This window comes from Entelurus aequoreus, linkage group LG23 (genome assembly GCF_033978785.1).
Source record: "Entelurus aequoreus isolate RoL-2023_Sb linkage group LG23, RoL_Eaeq_v1.1, whole genome shotgun sequence".
Taxonomy (NCBI): Eukaryota; Metazoa; Chordata; class Actinopteri; order Syngnathiformes; family Syngnathidae; genus Entelurus; species Entelurus aequoreus.
Genome location: NC_084753.1, coordinates 26,530,738 through 26,553,060, shown reverse-complemented (window position 1 = coordinate 26,553,060; position 22,323 = coordinate 26,530,738). Strand labels below are relative to the sequence as shown.

Below are 22,323 nucleotides of genomic sequence, written 5' to 3'. Positions count from 1 at the left end.
CTGAGAGAGCATGAGGAGGTTGAGGTGGGTGGGGTTTTGTATATTGTGTATTGTCCCGGAAGAGTTAGTTCTGCAAGGGGTTCCGGGTATTTGTTCTGTTGTGTTTATGTTGTGTTACGGTGCGGATGTTCTCCCGAAATGTGTTTGTCATTCTTGTTTGGTGTGGGTTCACAGTGTGGCGCATATTTGTAACAGTGTTAAAGTTGTTTATACGGCCACCCCCAGTGTGACCTGTATGGCTGTTGACCAAGTATGCCTTGCATTCACTTGTGTGTGTGAAAAGCCGTAGATATTATGTGACTGGGCCGGCACGCAAAGGCAGTGCCTTCAAGGTGTATTGGCGCTCTGTACTTCTCCCTACGTCTGTGTACACAGCAGCGTTTTATAAAGTCATACATTTTACTTTTTGAAACCGATACCGATAATTGTGAAACAGTTACCGATAATTTCCGATATTACATTTTAAAGCATTTATCGGCCGATAATATCGGCTGTCCGATATTATCGGACATCCCTAGTAGTGACTGTAGAATACCGTAGAATCCCCCCTCTAGACTTCTGTGCAAGTGTTGCAAACAGCCCCTTTAACTTTTCTGAGAAACCAAATTTTCAAAACTGATAGAGGACACTGCTTCGCTGAAAATAAACGTTGAGAGACAAAGTCGATGTTCCCGCACAATTCTCTGCACTCAAAAATCCTTGTTTTTAGTAATAAATATGATTCAAATATGTTAACATTATATTTGTGTTCAATTACAGTATCATATTTTAAAATCCTTTTTTTTTTCTCTCAAAACTCGACAGTGCGCCTTATAACCTGGTGCGCCTAATGTACGGCATGATTTTGGTTTTGCTAACCGAACCTTGAAGCTATTTTATTTGGTACATGGTGTAATGATAAGTGTGACCAGTCACACACAATAAATACATGTAGACTGCATTACGACTCGAGTAAACAACACCAACCTTTTATATGTTCCATTGAAAATATAGAACATTACACACGGCGCTCAAAAATCTATCAAAATGTTTTAGTACGACTTTGGTAAGCTATGAAGCCGCACCGCTTGATGGATTGTCAGCGCATTAAACATAGGAGTATTATTATGGTGTGTGTGTATAAGGTAAGACATATTATCTGCGGTTTTGTTTTGTAATATTATGCAAAAGCAACTTTTCTTTCCTTCTGGTACCTGCTGATCTGTATTTGGGATCTGCATAGGTCTTGAAAAATGTGCGCGCTTCCGCTTTTGTAGTCTTCGTTTTCTCTATTTTCTTGTTATGGGACATTCATCCTCCGCTGTTGCCATTTCTAATATAAAGTAGTATAAAGTTCCTACTTATATCTGTCAGTAAACTCGCCACGAAAGTGATAAAACATACCGGTGAAGTGAGTTTACATTATTCACCCAAGGAACATTAGTTATTAGAGAGTTCCGGTCGGACGGTTTATCACAAGACACATTTCCGGCGGATGAGGAGATGCTGCTCCGTTATTGTTTGAAGTAAAGTCTGAATGTCATTAAAACAGTTAGCTCCATCTTTTGACACTTCTTCCACTCCCGTCCTTGCACGCTACACCGCTACAACAAAGATGACGGGGGAGAAGACGCTGTCGAAGGTAAGCCACATAAATAAGACCGCCCACGAAACGGTGCATCCTGAAGAGATTGTCAGAAAGCAACTTGAAGATGATCTGTAAAACATCATCTATGCAACATTTTGACCAAAGAACCACCATTACATGTTATGTAGACCACAAGGAATTATTTTACATTTACAAAAAATAAAAATTTGATTCCTTTAATGCGCCCTATAATCCGGTGCGCCTTTTGTATGAAAAAAGATCGGAAATAGACCATTCATCGGCATGGCGCCTTATAATCGGGAAAATACGGTAGGTGTGTTTATCCTAAAAACATTCCTGCCACTTTATTTTACACACTATGGCATTTTTAAGTCTCAAATACCACAATAATATCGTACCGTGGCCACCCTCCTGTTGTCCTCGGGTCAAAATGACCCACCACTGTGTTAAAAACTAGGGATGTCCGATAATGGCTTTTTGCCAATATCCGATATTCCGATATTGTCCAACTCTTTAATTACCGATACCGATATCAACCGATACTGATATATACAGTTGTGGAATTAACCCATTATTATGCCTAATTTGGACAACCAGGTATGGTTAAGATAAGGTCCTTTTTTTTAAAATTAATAAAATAAAATAAGATAAATAAATTAAAAACATTTTCTTGAATAAAAAAGAAAGTAAAACAATATTACATAGAAACTACTAATTAATGAAAATGAGTCAAATTAACTGTTAAAGGTTAGTACTATTAGTGGACCAGCAGCGCGCACAATCATGTGTGCTTACGGACTGTATCCCTTGCAGACTGTATTGATATATAATGTAGGAACCAGAATATTAATAACAGAAAGAAACAACCCTTTGTGTGAATGAGTGTAAATGGGGGAGGGAGGTTTTTTGGGTTGGTGCACTAATTGTAAGTGTATCTTGTGTTTTTTATGTTGATTTAATAAAAAATAAAAAATAAATAAAAAACGATAATAAAAAAACTGATACCGATAATTTCCGATATTACATTTTAAAGAATTTATTGGCCGATAATATCGGCCTGCCGATATTATAAATCTCAATTTTTATTTTTTTTTTAACATGAAATTTTATGACTTTTCCTCGATTGGCACCAACAGTAGAAAAAGTGAAATGATGCTTTTATTCACATTTCCATGCAAACTGTACAAAAAAGGTACAAAGGTGGTCTTCGGCAAAAAGAGTTGAAATCAAGGTTACACACCACAGAATGTTACAATGCTTTATATTCAATCAGTAGCAGAAGTAAACAAAACAAATCATGTGGTCTTCTCGCGGACTGCTGTGCCTTTGATCAGTCTCAGATCAATTAGTAGTAGACGTGAACAAGACAGTACCGTATTTTCTGCACTATAAGGCGCCCCGTGTTATTAGCCGCACGTTTAATGAACGGAATATTTCAAAACTTTGTTTACCTATTAGCCGCCCCGTGCTATTAGCCGCACCTACGCTACGCTAAAGGGAATGTCAACAAAACAGTCAGATAGGTCAGTCAAACTTTAATAATATATTACAAACCAGCGTTCTAACAACTCTGTTCACTCCCAAAATGTAATGTACAAATGTGCAATCACAAAAATAGTAACACTCAAAATAGTGCAGCGCAATAGCAACATCAATAACTCAACGTTGCTCATACGTTAGTGTCACACAACACACAAAATAAACATTTAAAGCTCACATTCTGAAGTTATTACTCATCCACAAATCCCTCGAATTCTTCTTCTTCGGTGTGCTTCACTTGTTTTTTGACACCATCGATGATGTGGACGCGCATGCAGTCGTAGATCAACAGGAACGCTGTTGAAAAAAGTCACCCGGTGTCTTCGCGTAAACGTCTATCAACCACTCGCTCATCTTTTCTTCATCCATCCATCCCTTCGAGTTAGCTTTTATGATGACGCCGGTTGGAAAGTTCTCTTTTGGCAAGGTCTTCCTTTTGAATATCACCGTGGGTGGAAGTTTCTGGCCGTTAGCATGACAAGCTAGAACCACAGTAGGACGACTTCTCATTCCCTGTGGTGCGAATATTCACCGTACGTGTTCCCGTTGTATCCACAGTGCGGTTCACATGAATATCAAAAGTCAGTGGAACCTTGTACGCGTGTCTCTTAGTAGGAGACATTTTGTGGACATTTACAGAAACACAAAAATAAAATGAAACGTAATATCCGCGCGCTTCTTCTTCTACGGGGGCGGGTGCTCACCTTGGCGGTTGCTTACCGTAGAAGAAGAAGCACTTCCTCTTCTATGGGGGCGGTTGCTTACCGTAGAAGAAGAAGCGCTTCCTCTTTTACGGGGAAAAAAGATGGCGGCTGTTTACCGTAGTTGCGAGACCTAAACTTTATGAAAATAAATATGAATATTAATCCATATATAAGGCGCACCGGGTTATTAGCCGCACTGTCTGCTTTTGAGAAAAATTGTGGTTTTTAGGTGCGGCTTATGGTGCGGAAAATACGGTAGTTTTATTTTCTCCTCTGCACACAGGTCCGGTGGCCATGGATGAAGTGCTGGCTGTCCAGAGTCGGGACCCGGGGTGGACCGCTCGCCTGTGCATTGGTTGGGGACATCTCTGCGCTGCTGACCTGTCTCCGCTCGGGATGGTCTCCTGCTGGCCCCACTATGGACTGGACTCTCACTATTATGTTAGATCCACTATGGACTGGACTTTCACAATATTATGTCAGACCCACTCGACATCCATTGCATTCTGTCTCCCCTGGGGGGGGGGGGGGGGGGGTCACCCACATATGCGGTCCTCTCCAAGGTTGCTCATAGTCATTCACATCGATGTCCCATTGGGGTTGTGAGTTTTTCCTTGCCCTTATGTGGGATCTGTACCGCGGATGTTGTTGTGGCTTGTGCAGCCCTTTGAGACACTTGTGATTTAGGGCTATATAAATAAACATTGATTGATTGATTGAGTAGCAGAAGTAAACAACACAAAGGCGTTCTCGTACACGACAGAGCTCTTTTTCTGTGGATTCCCAGAGATTATAAAGGTGCTGCAGATGACAGGGCCCCGAATTCTGTCTGTGCTGAAGCCACGAGTGTGCGTCATACCGCTGAAGTGGCTCTAGAGATGATTTTTTTCAGACGTCCAGCAAGACAACTCTGATTCAGAAGAGGAAGTGGAGGATGTATCAGAAGAAGAAGATGGGGAGGAATACAACCCAGAGCATGATGAATCATCTTCAGAAGAAGAAGAAAACCCTGAAGCTGAAAGAGAGACTTCCCTTTTAAAAAAATGGCAAAATAACATGGTCCTCTGTAGCATATGACCAACACGGCAGGCATGCAGAACAAAACGTCATAAAGATGACCCCAGGACCCACAAGGTATGCCGTTTCTCATGCCCGTGACATTGTCTCTACATTCTACCTGTTTATCACACCAGCAATAGAAAAAATAATCCTGGAGATGACAAATCTGGAGGGTTACTTAGGGCTGCTAATCTTACATTTTGTGGTGAATGACAAGTTGTTTCTTCAAGCAAGATGAAACTTGGTGTTTAGATTCAATTAAGCTGCTTAAATTAGGGGTTTAGGGAAGACGGGTCATTTTGACCCGGAGGACACAGGGTGTATACAGAAAATGAGGACAACAGGAGGGTTTTAAATACCCTCATAATATTCTGATATTATCACATCTCTACTAATATCCTCGTTGGATTGCGCTGGTTTAGCGGTGTACCTGATAGAGGATTGTTCGCCACCACTAACCCAACATGATCTGCAGTCAGACTGCACCACTTGATTCTCTAGGGAGACTCCAGCTGGTCAAGAATGTGAAAAGTAAAGGATGTCTTTGTGCCTGAGGTATGCTAGGACCGTCCCTTCTCTTTCTTTGTTCAGTCCAAAAGGATGCCGGGTCAACATTTCTAGGAACGTGATGATGAAGTGGTAAGCGCATATGCCTCACTGCAAGAAGGTTCCATTCTAGCCTTGACTTTGAGAATTTAAAACAGAGTTTGGAAAGTCTATTCGAGGACTCTTCATAAATTGCAAAAAAATAAAATAAACAACTGAACACTATTTGAACAAGTAAAGGAAAACTCCCTCAAAAGAAGAAACTTAAAAAATGTGTTTTCTTATCCAATAAACACTGTATGTACAGTAAGGTTAAGGCAAAAACACTGATGCAAAAAATATCAAATATCTTCTATAATGATGTTTTAGTATGATACCAATTACCAGTACCTGGAAATCAATACTAGTACCAATTTTCAGTACATTTGTGTGTGTTCATGTGTTAATACATTTTAATTTGGATGAGGCAATTCTTGAAAGAATGGCGTGTGAATGCTCCAATGCTGAAGTTGAACTGAAATCCTGGAATTTTTTTTTTAGAATTGTTGAAGTAGTGTACACAATTCCCAAACAGGCTGAATGTTTTGAAGTTGGAACAGTTTGAATCAGATGAAAAATGTGGGAGTTGTGGAACTTTGAAGAGAGTCCCATTGATTTCAATGGGAATTTCCCAAAAATTTGGAAATTTCGGGAAAAACGGGAATTTTTTTTGAAAATGGTAAAAAAACAAACTTGAATGGTCTGATAGAGTTGAAATGGTTGGTGTTGGAATTTTGGAAATCGGTCGAGAAATGTTGAAGTAGTAACATGTTGAATTGAGAAATGATGTTATGGAATTCCTGGAATTTCGGGAATTTTTCCAGTTAAAAAAAAACAGTTTTTTGTCCTGATTAAGAGGAATGTTTTGACGGTGAGACGGTTGAAATGGATTAAAAAATGCGGAAGGAGTAGTCGCCAGAAGGAAGGGTGGAAATAGGGCTTTAGAAAACCAGGAATTCTGGAAAATCCTGGAATTTTTTTGAACTTGGAAAAAAGGTAGTTTCACTTTTCAGGATGGTGGAATGTGTTGAAGTCGAAATGGTTTGAATCGGTAGAAAAATGTGGAAATGTGAAATGTGAAAAATGGCAAATTCATTTTGAACTGGAAAAATGTCCCGGAAAACCTGGAATCCCGGGAAATTTAGGAATTTTTGGAAATTTTCAAGGGAAATCTCGCGATTTCCGAATAAGTTGAACAGTTTGAACTTGGAACAGTTTGAATCGGACGAAAAATGTGGGAGTTGTGGAGCTTTGAAGAACGTCCCATTGATTTCAATGGCAATTTCCCCCAAATGTGGGAATTTCGGGAAAAACTGGATTTTTTTGGGAAAATGGTATATTAAAAAAAACTTGAATGGTCTGAATGAGTTGAAATGGTTGGTGTTGGAATTTTGGAAATCGGTAGGGAAATGTTGAAGTAGTAACATGTTGAATTGAGAAATGGTGTTATGGAATTCCTGGAATTTCAGGAGTTTTTCCAGTTAGACATTTTTTTTGTTTTTTGTCCTAACTAAGAGGAATGTTTTGACGGTGGAACGGTTGAAATGCGTTGAAAAATGCGGAAGGAGTAGTCGCCAGAAGAAAGGGTGGAAATAGGGCTTTAGAAAACCAGGAATTCTGGAAAATCCTGGAATTTTTTTAAAATTGGAAGAAAAGTAGTTTGAATTTGCAGGATGGTGGAATGTGTTGAAGGTGAAATAGTTTGAATCGGTAGAAAAATGTGGAAATGTGAAAAATGGCAAATTCATTTTGAATGGGAAAAATTTCCTGGAAAACCTGGAATCCCGGGAAATTTAGGAATTTTTGGAAATGTTCAAGGGAAATCTCGCGATTCCCGAATAAGATGAACAGTTTGAACTTGGAACAGTTTGAATCGGACGAAAAATGTGGGACTTGTGGAGCTTTGAAGAATGTCCCATTGATTTCAATGGCAATTTCCCCAAAATTTGGGAATTTCGGGAAAAACTGGATTTTTTTTTGGAAAATGGTATAATAAAAAAAACTTGAATGGTCTGAATGAGTTGAAATTGTTGGTGTTGGAATTTTGGAAATCGGTCGGGAAATGTTGAAGTAGTAACATGTTGAATTGAGAAATATGGAATTCCTGGAATTTCGGGAGTTTTTCCAGTTAAAATTTTTTTTTTTTTTTGTCCTAACTAAGAGGAATGTTTTGACGGTGGAACGGTTGAAATGCGTTGAAAAATGTGGAAGGAGTAGTCGCCAGAAGAAAGGGTGGAAATAGGGCTTTGGAAAACCTGGAATTGTGGAAAATCCTGGAATTTTTTTTAACTTGGAAAAAAGAGTAGTTTGAATTTGGTTTTAATCGGTTGAAACATGTAGAAATGGTGGAAGTTAGAAAAATGGCCAATTCATTTCGAATGGGAAAAATGTCCCAGAAAACCTGGAATTCCGGGAAATTTCGTAATTTTTGGAAATCGTCAAGGAAAATCTTGCGATTCCCGAGTAAGCTGAACAGTTTGAACTTGGAACAGTTTGAATCGGACGAAAAATGTGGGAGTTGTGGAACTTTGAAGAATGTCCCATTTATTTCAATGGCAATTTACCCAAAATTTGGTAATTTCGGGAAAAACTGGATTTTTTTTTGAAAATGGTATAATAAAAAAAACTTGAATAGTCTGAATGAGTTGAAATGGTTGGTGTTGGAACTTTGGAAATTAGTCGAGAAATGTTGAAGTAGTAACATGTTGAATTGAGAAATGATGTTATGGAATTCCTGGAATTCCGGGAATTTTTCCAGTTCAAAAAAACTGTTTTTTGTCCTGATTAAGAGGAATGTTTTGATGGTGAGACGGTTGAAATGGATTAAAAAATGCGGAAGGAGTAGTCGCCAGAAGGAAGGGTGGAAATAGGGCTTTAGAAAACCAGGAATTCTGGAAAATCCTGGAATTTTTTTGAACTTAAAAAAAAGGTAGTTTGAATTTGCAGGATGGTGGAATGTGTTGAAGGTGAAATGGTTTGAATCGGTAGAAAAATGTGGAAATGTGAAATGTGAAAAATGGCAACTTCATTTTGAACGGGAAAAATGTCCCGGAAAACCTGGAATCCCGGGAAATTTAGGAATTTTGGACATTTTCAAGGGAAATCTCACGATTCCCGAATAAGCTGAACAGTTTGAACAGTTTGAATCGGACGAAAAATGTGGGAGTTGTGGAGCTTTGAAGAATGTCCCATTGATTTCAATGGCAATTTCCCCAAAATGTGGGAATTTCGAGAAAAACTGGATTTTTTTTGGAAAATGGTATATTAAAAAAAACTTGAATGGTCTGAATGAGTTGAAATGGTTGGTGTTGGAATTTTGGAAATCGGTCTAGAAATGTTGAAGTAGTAACATGTTGAATTGAGAAATGGTGTTATGGAATTCCTGGAATTTCAGGAGTTTTTCCAGTTAGACATTTTTTTTGTTTTTTGTCCTAACTAAGAGGAATGTTTTGACGGTGGAACGGTTGAAATGCGTTGAAAAATGCGGAAGGAGTAGTCGCCAGAAGAAAGGGTGGAAATAGGGCTTTAGAAAACCAGGAATTCTGGAAAATCCTGGAATTTTTTTAAAATTGGAAAAAAAGTAGTTTGAATTTGCAGGATGGTGGAATGTGTTGAAGGTGAAATGGTTTGAATCGGTAGAAAAATGTGTTAATGTGAAAAATGGCAAATTCATTTTGAATGGGAAAATTTTCCTGGAAAACCTGGAATCCCGGGAAATTTAGGAATTTTTGGAAATGTTCAAGGGAAATCTCGCGATTCCCGAATAAGATGAACAGTTTGAACTTGGAACAGTTTGAATCGGACGAAAAATGTGGGAGTTGTGGAGCTTTGAAGAATGTCTCATTGATTTCAATGGCTATTTCCCCAAAATTTGGGAATTTTGGGAAAAACTGGATTTTTTTTTTGAAAATGGTATAATAAAAAAAACTTGAATGGTCTGAATGAGTTGAAATTGTTGGTGTTGGAATTTTGGAAATCGGTCGGGAAATGTTGAAGTAGTAACATGTTGAATTGAGAAATATGGAATTCCTGGGATTTCGGGAGTTTTTCCAGTTAAAATGTTTTTGTTTTTTTTTGTCCTAACTAAGAGGAATGTTTTGACGGTGGAACGGTTGAAATGCGTTGAAAAATGTGGAAGGAGTAGTCGCCAGAAGAAAGGGTGGAAATAGGGCTTTGGAAAACCTGGAATTGTGGAAAATCCTGGAATTTTTTTTAACTTGGAAAAAGAGTAGTTTGAATTTGGTTTTAATCGGTTGAAACATGTAGAAATGGTGGAAGTTAGAAAAATGGCCAATTCATTTCGAATGGGAAAAATGTCCCAGAAAACCTGGAATTCCGGGAAATTTCGTAATTTTTGGAAATCGTCAAGGAAAATCTTGCGATTCCCGAGTAAGCTGAACAGTTTGAACTTGGAACAGTTTGAATCGGACAAAAAATGTGGGAGTTGTGGAACTTTGAAGAATGTCCCATTGATTTCAATGGCAATTTACCCAAAATTTGGTAATTTCGGGAAAAACTGGATTTTTTTTTGAAAATGGTATAATAAAAAAACCTTGAATGGTCTGAATGAGTTGAAATGGTTGGTGTTGGAACTTTGGAAATTAGTCGAGAAATGTTGAAGTAGTAACATGTTGAATTGAGAAATGATGTTATGGAATTCCTGGAATTCCGGGAATTTTTCCAGTTCAAAAAAACAGTTTTTTGTCCTGATTAAGAGGAATGTTTTGACGGTGAGACGGTTGAAATGGATTAAAAAATGCAGAAGGAGTAGTCGCCAGAAGGAAGGGTGGAAATAGGGCTTTAGAAAACCAGGAATTCTGGAAAATCCTGGAATTTTTTTTAACTTAAAAAAAAGGTAGTTTGAATTTGCAGGATGGTGGAATGTGTTGAAGGTAAAATGGTTTGAATCGGTAGAAAAATGTGGAAATGTGAAATGTGAAAAATGGCAAATTCATTTTGAATGTCCCGGAAAACCTGGAATTCCGAGAAATTTTGGAATTTTTGGAAATTGTCAAGGGAAACATCGCGATTCCCGAATAAGATGAATAGTTTAAAGTTGGAACAGTTTGAATCGGATGAAAAATGTGGGAGTTGTGGAACTTTGAAGAATGTCCTATTGATTTCAATGGCAATTTCCCCAAAATTTGGGAATTTTGGGAAAAACGGGAATTTTTTGGGAAAATGGTAAAAAAAAATAAAACTTGAATGGTCTGAATGAGTTGAAATGGTTGGTGTTGGAATTTTGGAAATCGGTCTAGAAATGTTGAAGTAGTAACATGTTAAATTGAGTTTGAGTTAGAGTTTGAGTTTATTTCGAACATGCAAGCATACAACATGATACATCACAATTTCCAGTTTCTCTTTTCAACATGTTCGAAAAGGAGTAGGCGAAATGGTGTTATGGAATTCCTGGAATTTCGGGAATTTTTCCAGTTCAAAAAAACACTTAGTTTTGTGTCTTGATTAAGAGGAATGTTTTGACGGTGAAACGGTTTAAATGGATTGAAAAATGCGGAAGGAGTAGTCACCAGAAGAAAGGGTGGCAATAGGGCTTTAGACAACCAGGAATTCTGGAAAATCCTGGAATTTTTTTGAACTTGGAAAATAGGTAGTTTGAATTTGCAGGATGGTGGAATGTGTTGAAGGTGAAATGGTTTGAATCGGTAGAAAAATGTGAAATGTGAAAAATAGCAAATTCATTTTGAATGGGAAAAATGTCCCGGTAAACATGGAATCCCGGGAAATTTAGGAATTTTGGGAAATTTTCAAGGGAAATCTCGCGATTCCCGAACAAGCAGAACAGTTTGAAGTTGGAACAGTTGAATCGGATGAAAAATGTGGGACTTGTGGAACTTTGAAGAATATCCCATTGATTTCAATGGCAATTTTCGCAAAATTTGGGAATTTCAGGAAAAACTGGATTTTTTTTGAAAATGGTATATTAAAAAAAACTTGAATGGTCTGAATGAGTTGAAATGGTTGGTGTTGGAATTTTGGAAATCGATCGAGAAATGTTGAAGTAGTAACATGTTGAATTGAGAAATGGTGTTATGGAATTCCTGGAATTTCAGGAGTTTTTTCAGTTAAAAATATTTTTTCTCCTAACTAAGAGGAATGTTTTGACGGTGGAATGGTTGAAATTCGTTGAAAAATGTGGAAGGAGTAGTCGCCAGAAGAAAGGGTGGATATAGGGCTTTGGAAAACCTGGAATTCTGGAAAATCCTGGAATTTTTTTGAACTTGGAAAAAGGGTAGTTTGAATTTCCAGGATGATGGAATGTGTTGAAGGTGAAATGGTTTTAATCGGTTGAAACATGTGGAAATGGTGGAAGTTAGAGAAATGGCCAATTCATTTCGAATGGGAAAAATGTCCAGGAAAACCCGGATTTCCAGGAAATTTCGGAATTTTTGGAAATGTTCAAGGGAAATCTCGCGATTCCCGAATAAGCTGAACAGTTAGAAGTTGGAACGGTTTAAATCGGATGAAAAATGTGGAAAGTAGAGCGCCAAAATCTGGAGAAGAAGAAGTTGAATAAATAGATGCATTTTGGTGAAGAAAACCATATGTGTGAATGCTTTGGAGCATTCACACAATAAAATAATCTTCTTTTTGTTTAACAGTTAACAATGAGTTGATAACTGTGCCGTCCAGTTGCTATATCTTGTTCCTTACACTTTTAAGTCTCATTTCAAGTATCAGACTCTGGATGCAGTTGCAATTCCAAGACATTAGATTACAGGAGCGTATAGGACGTGTTGCCTCGTCAGGGGGATACTGTTTGCCATTAAGTTGAATCCAGTCTTTTGTTGAGCCCCACAAAGTGTTTATACTGTAAGTATTGTACTTATTACACACTTGCTGTTTGATTGCAACGTGCATCTTAGTTGTCGTTTTTTGATTGCCAAATTTGAAGATGTTGAAATTGCCATGTACAATCGCTAATGCTAATAATTAGCAAATCCAAAGTAGGGTTGTACAGTATACCGGTACTAATAAAGTAGCGCGGTACTAATGAATTAAAAACGGCGCTATACTGCTTTAGAAAAATTCATTTTTCACCGACATCTGTGACAATGACTCCATACAAGCCAAGGCGCATGTTAGTCAACAAACGCACTCACAGCACTTGCAAGCAAAACCAGTGTTAAGACAGAAGACGGACAATGAACTCGATATTATTCTCTGCATTTGACCCATCCCCCTTGATCACCCCCTGGGAGGTGAGGGGAGCAGTGAACTTGCTGGTTCAGTTTAGATAACAATCCTGGCACGACGCTAAATCAGTGCTACCTTGAGTGATTGGACGAGTAGGTAAATACAAAACCCAAAACCAGTGAAGTTGGAAATAAGCAGGGGCGTCCATGAAAAATACATTGCTTGGATGGCAACATATGTTCCTCCAAAACCTGTATGTACCTTTCAGCATTAATGGTGCCTTCACAGATGTGTAAGTTACCCATGCCTTGGGCACTAATACACCCCCATACCATCACAGATGCTGGCTTTTGAATTTTCGCCTATAACAATCCGGATGGTTCTTTTCCTCTTTGGTCCGTAGTTTGTTTCCAAAAACAATTTGGAAATGTGGACTCGTCAGCCCACAAAACACTTTTCCACTTTGCATCAGTCCATCTTAGATGAGCTCGAGCCCGGCAAAGCCGGCAGCGTTTCTGGGTGTTGTTGATAAATGGCTTTCGCTTTGCATAGTAGAGTTTTAACTCGTACTTACAGATGTAGCGACGGACTGTAGTTACTGACCGTGGTTTTCTGAAGTGTTCCTGAGCCCATGTGGTGATATCCTTTACACACTGATGTCGCTTTTTGATGCAGTACCGCCTGAAAGATCGAAGGTCACTGGAATTCAATGTTGGTTTTCGGCCTTGCTGCTTACGTGCAGTGATTTCTCAAGATTCTCTGAACCTTTTGATGATTTTACAGACCGTAGATGGTGAAATCCCTAAATTCCTTGCAATAGCTCGTTGTGAAATGTTGTTCTCAAACTGTTGGACAATTTGCTCACGCATTTGTTCACAAAGTGGTGACCCTCGCCCCGTCCTTGTTTGTGAATGACTGAGCATTTCATGGAAGCTGCTCTTTTACCCAACCGTGGCACCCACCTGTTCCCAATCAACCTGTTCACCTGTGGGATGTTCCAAATAAGTGTTTGATGAGCATTCCTCAACTTTCTCTGTCTTTTTTGCCACTTCTGGAAGATTTTTTGAAACATGTCGCAGGCATCAAATTCCAAATGAGCTAATATTGGCAAAAAAATGACAAAGTTTACCTAATTCGAACGTTAAGTGTCCTGTCTTTGCAGTCTATTCAATTGAATATAAGTTGAAAATGATTTGCAAATCATTGTATTCCGTTTTTATTTACCATTTACACAACGTGCCAACTTCACTGGTTTTGGGTTTTGTATAAAAGTCTGGGATTAGAAGCAAACCCCCAAAATAGCTTCAGATATGGTCTGTATTTGTGTAAGAAGCAAAGAAAACAATGGCCCACTGAAGTGTTTTGGAACATGTTGCTCCAAAACTAAAGACTTCCAATCATTAACTCTCGACTATGACAGAACGCTTGCATAATCTCGTCTGAGTCCTTGGTATTGGTAAACCAACTCTAATCTGCAATCAGCCGCTTTCAAACACTTTCCCTTCTTGCCTAATTAACTTCCTTTGGATTGGTCCAATTGTGTTATGTATACAACCGCAAACACACACCGTAGCAATTGCAGCGAGCTTGTAAACAGCTTTCATTACTTGCTGGCGTTCAAACACATGCAACTCTACAGTGTAGTCACCCCGGCGGTGTGCTTTGCAACCATTAGGGCCACCATTAGGGACCAATTAACACAGACACAAAAGCTCCCTTCCTGCTTTATTGCACAGTAAACAACAGGCTTGCCTTGGGCTCAGTGTGGCTCAATAGCTTCTAATGCAACAAGAAAGGCTCATTTGCCCAAGTTTGCCTCCTCAGTGTTTCCCATAAACTGCCAAGATACCTGTGGCGGTGGGGGCGTGACTATGGGCGTGGATATGGGCGTGGTCACCATGACACCATTGAGTAATTTGCATAATGTACTACAATGATATGATTTTCTCTAAAAAGGCTCAAAAAATGTATGCATACTAATTAATAATAACAGTTTTGTTTTAAACGTCCATCCATCCATCCATCCATTTTACAATATAATTACAACACTTTATGTACATATTTATATACAGATTTGAACAATAAGTTATTCACTGAAATATATTTATTAATTGTGGTTCTTACAAAAAATATATCTTATAAAATATAAAAGCTCAAATGTCTCTTAAAGCTCTGCCCCTTTAATTAGTGCATACTAAATAATTTAACTTTAACCTACTACTACAACCATATTATTTACCAGCAACATAAAGTGAAACAGAGGCAGAGGTGTCCTGCCACAGTCAGTAACAAATAAACAGAAAACAGTAGTGGTCAAATACAAATAAGGCAACAAGAGAAGTATCCTGCACTTCTCTTTTGTAATGTAAATCTGAACAGCCTATATGGGCATCTACATCAACTATATGATTTTCCTGAGAAGCTGGACAGTACAAAAAAAAAAAAAAAAAAAAGTCTTTTTTTTTTTTTTTAATTTGTGGCAGACGTAATTCTTTCGTGGCGGGCCGCCACAAATAAATGAATGTGTGGGAAACACTGCTCCTTCATTTAATCGAAGATATCAGACGCTCTTAAGGGACGCAAAAGTTTGCATATTGCACACAGACCTTGTGTAATTGGCAGGTTCCACGCAGTACTAGCTAGAACTACTGGTACTTTCTGTTTACTATGACAGTCATTAATTTCAAAGCAAAATAACCCATTTGCATGTATTGATTGTACTGTGTTATCATTTACTGGTACTTTAATACAGTAGTTGATTATCTGCCATATACTGTATGACTAAACATACAGCAGAACCAACAAAGTCAAATAAAACTAGGAGTACTTCAAACCATCATTTTGACTGTTTTTTTTAAATTTGGCTTTTGTGTGTTAGGTAAAATGTACAAAACCAGGGAAGTTGGCACGTGGTGTAAATTCTAAATAAAAACAGAATACAATGATTTGCAAATCCTTTTCAACCTATATTTAATTGAATAGACTGCAAAGCCAAGATATTTAATGTTCGAACTGGTAAACTTTGATATTTTTTTGCAAATATTAGCTCATTTGGAATTTGATGCCCGCAACATGTTTCAAAAAAGCTGGCACAAGTGGCGAAAAAAGACTGAAAAAGTTGAAGTTATGCTCGTCAAACACTTATTTGGAACATCCCACAGGTGAACAGGCTAATTGGGAACAGGTGGGCGCCACGATTGGGTATAAAAGCAGCTTCCATGAAATGCTCAGTCATTCACAAACAAGGATGGGGCGAGGGTCACCACTTTGTCAACAAATGCGAGCTTGTTTTGTTTTTTCAAATCAACAACTGTAGATTTTTCGGTGTATTACAGTAAATGCCAAAACGGCACCCCAGTTTATTACAGTAAAAAAAAGGACCGTTTTTTTCATTTAGAGAAAAAATGCTGTAAAAACCACAGTAAAATTCACAATTTTACCATGAAATCTTTTGCTACTTTTACATTGCACAATTAAATGGATAACTTGCTTTGAAATCATTATTACTAGTATTTATTTTATTTTTATTTTTTTAAATGGTTTGAATGTTTGATAACATATTTTTGCATAATTAGACAATATTTAAGTGAACATAATCTGCGATTACATGGAGTACATATATGTTTTAAGAAAGAATACATTTGGCAAGTAAAGTTACGGTACTTTATTGTTCCATATTATTTGTAGGCTTTCGAGGGTCAAATAAAATGAAGTGGCGGGCCACATCTGGCCCCCGGGCCTTGAGTTTGACACTTGTGATTAACAGTATTGCAATCTGCTCGTTTTTTTACTGCTATACGTACTGCTAGTAACGCTACAATTTAATAAAAACAATATAAGCAATTGAAAGAAAAAAAACAAATGTAAATGGGTAAATTTCCCAAGGACCCATTCAAATCACCACTTATACGGCCCGGGGACTCACTTCATTGAAAACCTATCAATTTTTTTTTTTTTTAATTCTGCAGCTGTTATATACTGTAATATTGTACATGGTAATTGAGATTTGTTATTTATTGTATATACTATATAAAAATATAATATATCAGTATATATTATATACTGTATATAAAGAAAAAGTTAAAAGTTAAAGTACCAATGATTGTCATTGGTGAGATTATCCTCTGCATTTGACCCATCACCCTCACCCCCTGGGAGGTGAGGGGAGCAGTGAGCAGCAGCGGTGGCCGCGCCCGGGAATCATTTTCCATGATTTAACCCCCAATTCCAACCCTTGATGCTGAGTGTAATATGTAAATATATGTTATATTTTATATTGCTACTATGGTACATTTTTAGTCTGCTTAATAACGGCATTCTCCTTTCCAGCCTTACCCTTTCCATCCTTTGAAACTGAGCTACTGCGTGGAACAATTTCCCTTGTGGATCAATAAAGTCTGTCGAAGTCTAAGATCACTGCCCGCATGGAAAAAGTGGTCCGGCGGACCAAAATAAAGTGAATATGGAAGAAAATATGAATTTGTGAAGCAAATACATTGAATAGTTTCTTGTCAGTGACTTTACTTTTAATTATCCCTTTTTGAAACATCCTAAATCAGAGAATAATGACTACACTTTAATCACATATTGATTGTTTTGATTCAAATCCATTGTGATGGTGGAAAAGTCAACCAGTTCTAACTCTACCACAGTGTTTTGCAACCACTGTGTCGTGAGAAACAGTCTGGTGTGCCGTGGGAGATTATCTAATTTCACCTATTTGGGTTAAAAATATTTTTTGCAAACCAGTAATTATAGTCTGCAAATTATGTGTTGTTGTTGAGTGGTCGGTGCTGTCTAGAGCTCGGCAGAGTAACCGTGTAATACGCTTCCTTATCAGTAGGTGGCAGCCGGTAGCTAATTGCTTTGTAGATGTCAGAAACACATCGATGGTTTGTCGTGATCACAATATGCAACCGACAGCGTGCAGGTGAAAAGGTGTCTAATGCTTAAACCGAAAATAAACAAAAGGAGAGTGCCCCTAAGAAAAGGCATTGAAGCTTAGGGAAGGCTATGCAGAACGAAACTACAACTGAACTGGCTACAAAGTAAACAAAAACAGAACGCTGGACGACAGCAAAGACTTACTGTGGAGCAAAGACAGCGTCCACAATGTACACCCGAACATGACATGACAATCAACAATGTCCCCACCAAGTATGATGGCAACAACTTACATATTCTTGATTGCTAAAACAAAACAGGTGCGGGGAAAGGCGCTCAAAAAGAAGATATGAAACTGCTACAGGAAAATACCAAAAAAGGAGCCACAAAAATAGGAGCGCAAGACAAGAACTAAAACACGACACATAGGAAAACAGCAAAAAAAACTCAAAATTAGTCACGGCGTGATGTTTGATTGATCGATTGAAACTTGTATTAGTAGATTGCACAGTACAGTACATATTCTGTACAATTGACCACTAAATGGTAACACCCGAATAAGTTTTTCAACTTGTTTAAGTCGGGGTCCACGTAAATCAATTCATTGTAGGTGTCATGTGACAGGTGGTGACAGTACACCTACTTTGAGACAAGAGCTATAGTGATGCATGGTTGGTTATGGTTTAAAGTCATATCCAACAATTGCGACGACAACTTTTTACTGTCAACTAAGTTTAGTTTTTTTAATAATTTCTGCTAGTGGTGTGCCTTTGGATTTTTTCAATGAAAAAAATGTGCCTTGGCTCAAAAAAAGGTTGAAAAACACTGCTCTACCATACCAACTACGACATCTACCATGAATTGATTAACGTGGAACCCGACTTAAACAAGTTGAAAAACTTATTCGGGTGTTACCATTTAGTGGTCAATTGGAATTTATGTACTGTACTGTGCAATTTACAAATACAAGTTTCAATCAATCAATCAAAACTAACAGAGCTGAGGGTTTTATGACCTGTACGTGCAACCTGAGTTATAAGTAAATGCAGCTATTGTCTATCTCTAAATTAGTCTTGGACTACACTGCAAAAATTCAGTGTTCAAAAACAAGAAAAAAAAAATACAAAAATGAGGGGTATTTTACTTGAACTAAGCAAAATTATCTGCCAATAGAACTAGAAAATTTGGCTTGTCAAGATTTTCCAAAACAAGTAAAATTAGCTAACCTCAATGGATCCAAAAATACCTTAAAATAAGTATATTCTCACTAATAACAAGTGCACCTTTCTTGGTAGAAAAACAAAGAGACCTTTTTGCTCAATATGTTGAAAAATATTCTTAAAAATGAAGTAAATGCTAGTGCCATTATCTTGACGTAATGATATGCGCTCGGCATTAAATTTGTTGAAACCAGCAAACTTATACCAAAAACGGATTTATTGTTCTTAAAGGCCTACTGAAATGAATTATTTTATTTAAACTGGGATAGCAGATCCATTCTATGTGTCATACTTGATCATTTCGCGATATTGCCATATTTTTGCTGAAAGGATTTAGTAGAGAACAACGACGATAAAGATCGCAACTTTTGGTATCTGACAAAAAAAAGGCTTGCCCCTACCGGAAGTAGCGTGACGTAGTCAGTTGAACATTTCCGCAAAGTTCCCTATTGTTTACAGTGATGGCGGCCAGAAGTGAGAGAGATTCGGACCGAGAAAGCGACAATTTCCCCATTAATTTGAGCGATGATGAAAGATTTGTGGATGAGGAAAGTGCAAGTGAAGGACTAGTGGGGAGTGGAAGCGATTCAGATAGGGAAGATGCTTTGAGAGCCGGGGGTGACCTGATATTCAGCTGGGAATGACTACAACAGTAAATAAACACAAGACATATATATACTCTATTAGCCACAACACAACCAGGCTTATATTTAATATGCCACAAATTAATCCCGCATAAAAATACCTAGGTGTTTGTTATGCTAGCTCCTAGCTCCCGTCCATATAACCCGCCAATACAATTCAAACACCTGCACCACACACACAATCACTCAGCCCAAAGGACCGTTCACCTAACCCAAGGTTCATAAAGCTTATATATTTAACCAAAGTTACGTACGTGACACGCACGTACGGGCAAGCGATCAAATGTTTGGAAGCGCAGCTGCATACTCACGGTACCGCGTCTGCGTCTGTGTATCCAAATCAAAGTAATCCTGGTAAGAGTCTGTGTTGTCCCAGTTCTCTACAGGCGTCTGTGTATCGAAGTCAAAGTCCTCCTGGTAAGAGTCTCTGTTGTCCGAGTTCTTCGATCGTGACTGCATCTTTCGGGAATGTAAACAATGAAACGTCGGCTGTGTTGTGTTGCTGACTTCCCTCGCAAAATACTCCGCTTCGCACCGACAACTTTCTTCTTTGCTTGCTCAGCTTCTTTCTCCATAATGCAATGAACAAATTGCAACAGATTCACCAACACAGATGTCCAGAATACTGTGGAATAATGAGATGAAAACAGAGCTATTTCGTATTGGCTTCAATGGGGAAGCCATACTTCTGTTTCACTGGCTACGTCACACGCATACGTCATCCTCCAAAGGAGTTTTCAACCGGAAGTTGAGCAGGAAATTTTAAATTGCACTTTATAAGTTAACCCGGCTGTATTGGCATGTGTTGCAATGTTAAGATTTCATCATTGATATATAAACTATCAGACTGCGTGGTCGGTAGTAGTGGGTTTCAGTAGGCCTTTAATGGAAAGGCAACAAGGCAACCGCTTGTTACTCTCGGGGTCTCCTAGCTGCTCAGGCAAATCATATTGTCTAAAAATGCATTTTTCCATCGATAACATAACATCATCGCGCCAAGTGCGTCCACTTTCAGTCAATTAGTGCGCATATATACAGCCCGGCCCTCGGCCAAAAACATTTTTAATTGTAATTTGGAGGAATTTATCTGAATGTGCATTAACTATTTCTGTTCAAAATTGTAAGAAATATCACATGTTAAATGTTTACTGTACTGTGCCAACTGTACTACTATATGAGTACGTATTTTCTATTGTTTCATTGAAAATAAAACAGTAAAGTCCATTTGGCTGTCATCTGTTTTAATTATGAGTAGGGTTGAGTATCGAGTATCGAGTATCGATTGGAACCGGGACTAACTTTCCGATTCTCCCGGAATCGTTCAAAAGTTTACATTTCGATTCCTATTTTCGATGCTGTCACGCCAATTTAGTCCGCCGACCGGAAAAAAAATATGTCCGCCGAACCGGAAGAAGAAGCCGCTGAACACCAACGAAGAAGCGCCCACCGCCGGAAGTGTTAGCATAGCGAGTCAGTCAAGCTCAAGCATGGATAGCGGGCGTCTGCGGTCGAAAGTGTGGCTTTACTTTACAAAAAAAAATGAAATAACCGCAAAATAACAGAGCTCCATGTCCATCAAGAAACGGGTGGAGAGAGAGCTGCAGATGTACCAGGACGTTCCACCGATACTTATGTCTGACGACCCTGCTGCATGGTGGTGGTCCGGTGGAACCAACAAAAGACTTATCCTTTGCTGTCATATCTCGCTTTCTCCTATTTATGCGTTCAAGCTTCTTCCACACCCAGCGAACGTGTATTTTCCACAGCAAGAGACACTGTCTGTCCAGAACGCTCACGCATCCTGCCTGAGAAGACGGATATGGTCATTTTCATAAACAAAAACTGTCTCTGATTTTATACTGTACCTGCTGCTAATCTGGACTGGGTTTTGCAAGTTGTTTCTTATTGTTTATTTGCTTTTCTGCACCAGGTTAGCCCATCAGTGGGAGCACGGTAACATTTTTAAGTACCTGCAGCATCATACACTTGTGTGTGTAAATGTGTTTTCATGAGGTTTCCTGCAGCGTCATACACTTATGTGTAAATGTGTTTTCATGAGGTTTCCTGCATCATCATACACCTATGTGTAAATGTGTTTTCATGAGGTTTCCTGCAGCATCATACACTTATGTGTAAATGTGTTTTCATGAGGTTTCCTGCATCATCATACACCTATGTGTAAATGTGTTTTCATGAGGTTTTCAAAAATAAAGCTCTCTTAAGGAAAGTGTACCCCTGGGAAAATGTATTCATAATTTAAAATATTTATATTCAAGTTCATAGATTTGATATTTATATTCTAGTTGAAAACAGCCCTGTGAGGAATTTATAGTAAAGTTCATAAAAAGTTGATGAATTAAAATTGATGGAGAATGTCAGACTATTTCATTCAGAAAGACTGTAGGTTAGCTAGCTCATTTAAAATATCCTAAACTTTTTTTTGACCCTGCCTCTTAAAAGAATCGGAACCGAGAATCGTCAGGGATCGGAATCGAAACAAAGAATCGGAATCGGAATCGTTCGAATTCAAACGATACCCAACCCTAATTATGAGACACAATTGTGTCAAAGTCATGATTTTTTTATTTCATGCTTGAAATAAGAAATGATTACTTTGAAAAAGCAGTTTTATACTTGTGAGTGTTGATGACACAGCCTTGCAACAGTTGATATTCTAGTTTCAAGCATGTTTTACTCAATATAGGTCATCAAATCTCATCAACAAGCTGTAATATCTTACTGAGATCATTTAGGACCAAAACACTTAAAACAAGTAAAACACTTTAACATAAAATCTGCTTAGTGAGAAGAATTATCTTATCAGGCGGAATATAAGCAAATATCACCCTTATTTGAGATATTTAATCTTACTTAGATTTCAGTTTTTGCAGTGTATGAGTTTGTGCATATATGAATAATTGGATTTTATGTCGGTTTGAAATGTT

The 22,323-nt window shown here is 38.1% G+C and overlaps 1 protein-coding gene across 1 annotated transcript in view; it reads right to left on the bottom strand.

The window, feature by feature from the left end:
- The window catches only part of LOC133641118 (protein eva-1 homolog C), a 432,473-nt gene that overhangs the window by 363,318 nt on the left and 46,832 nt on the right, over positions 1 to 22,323 (bottom strand). The gene's annotated exons all lie outside the window — the stretch shown is intronic.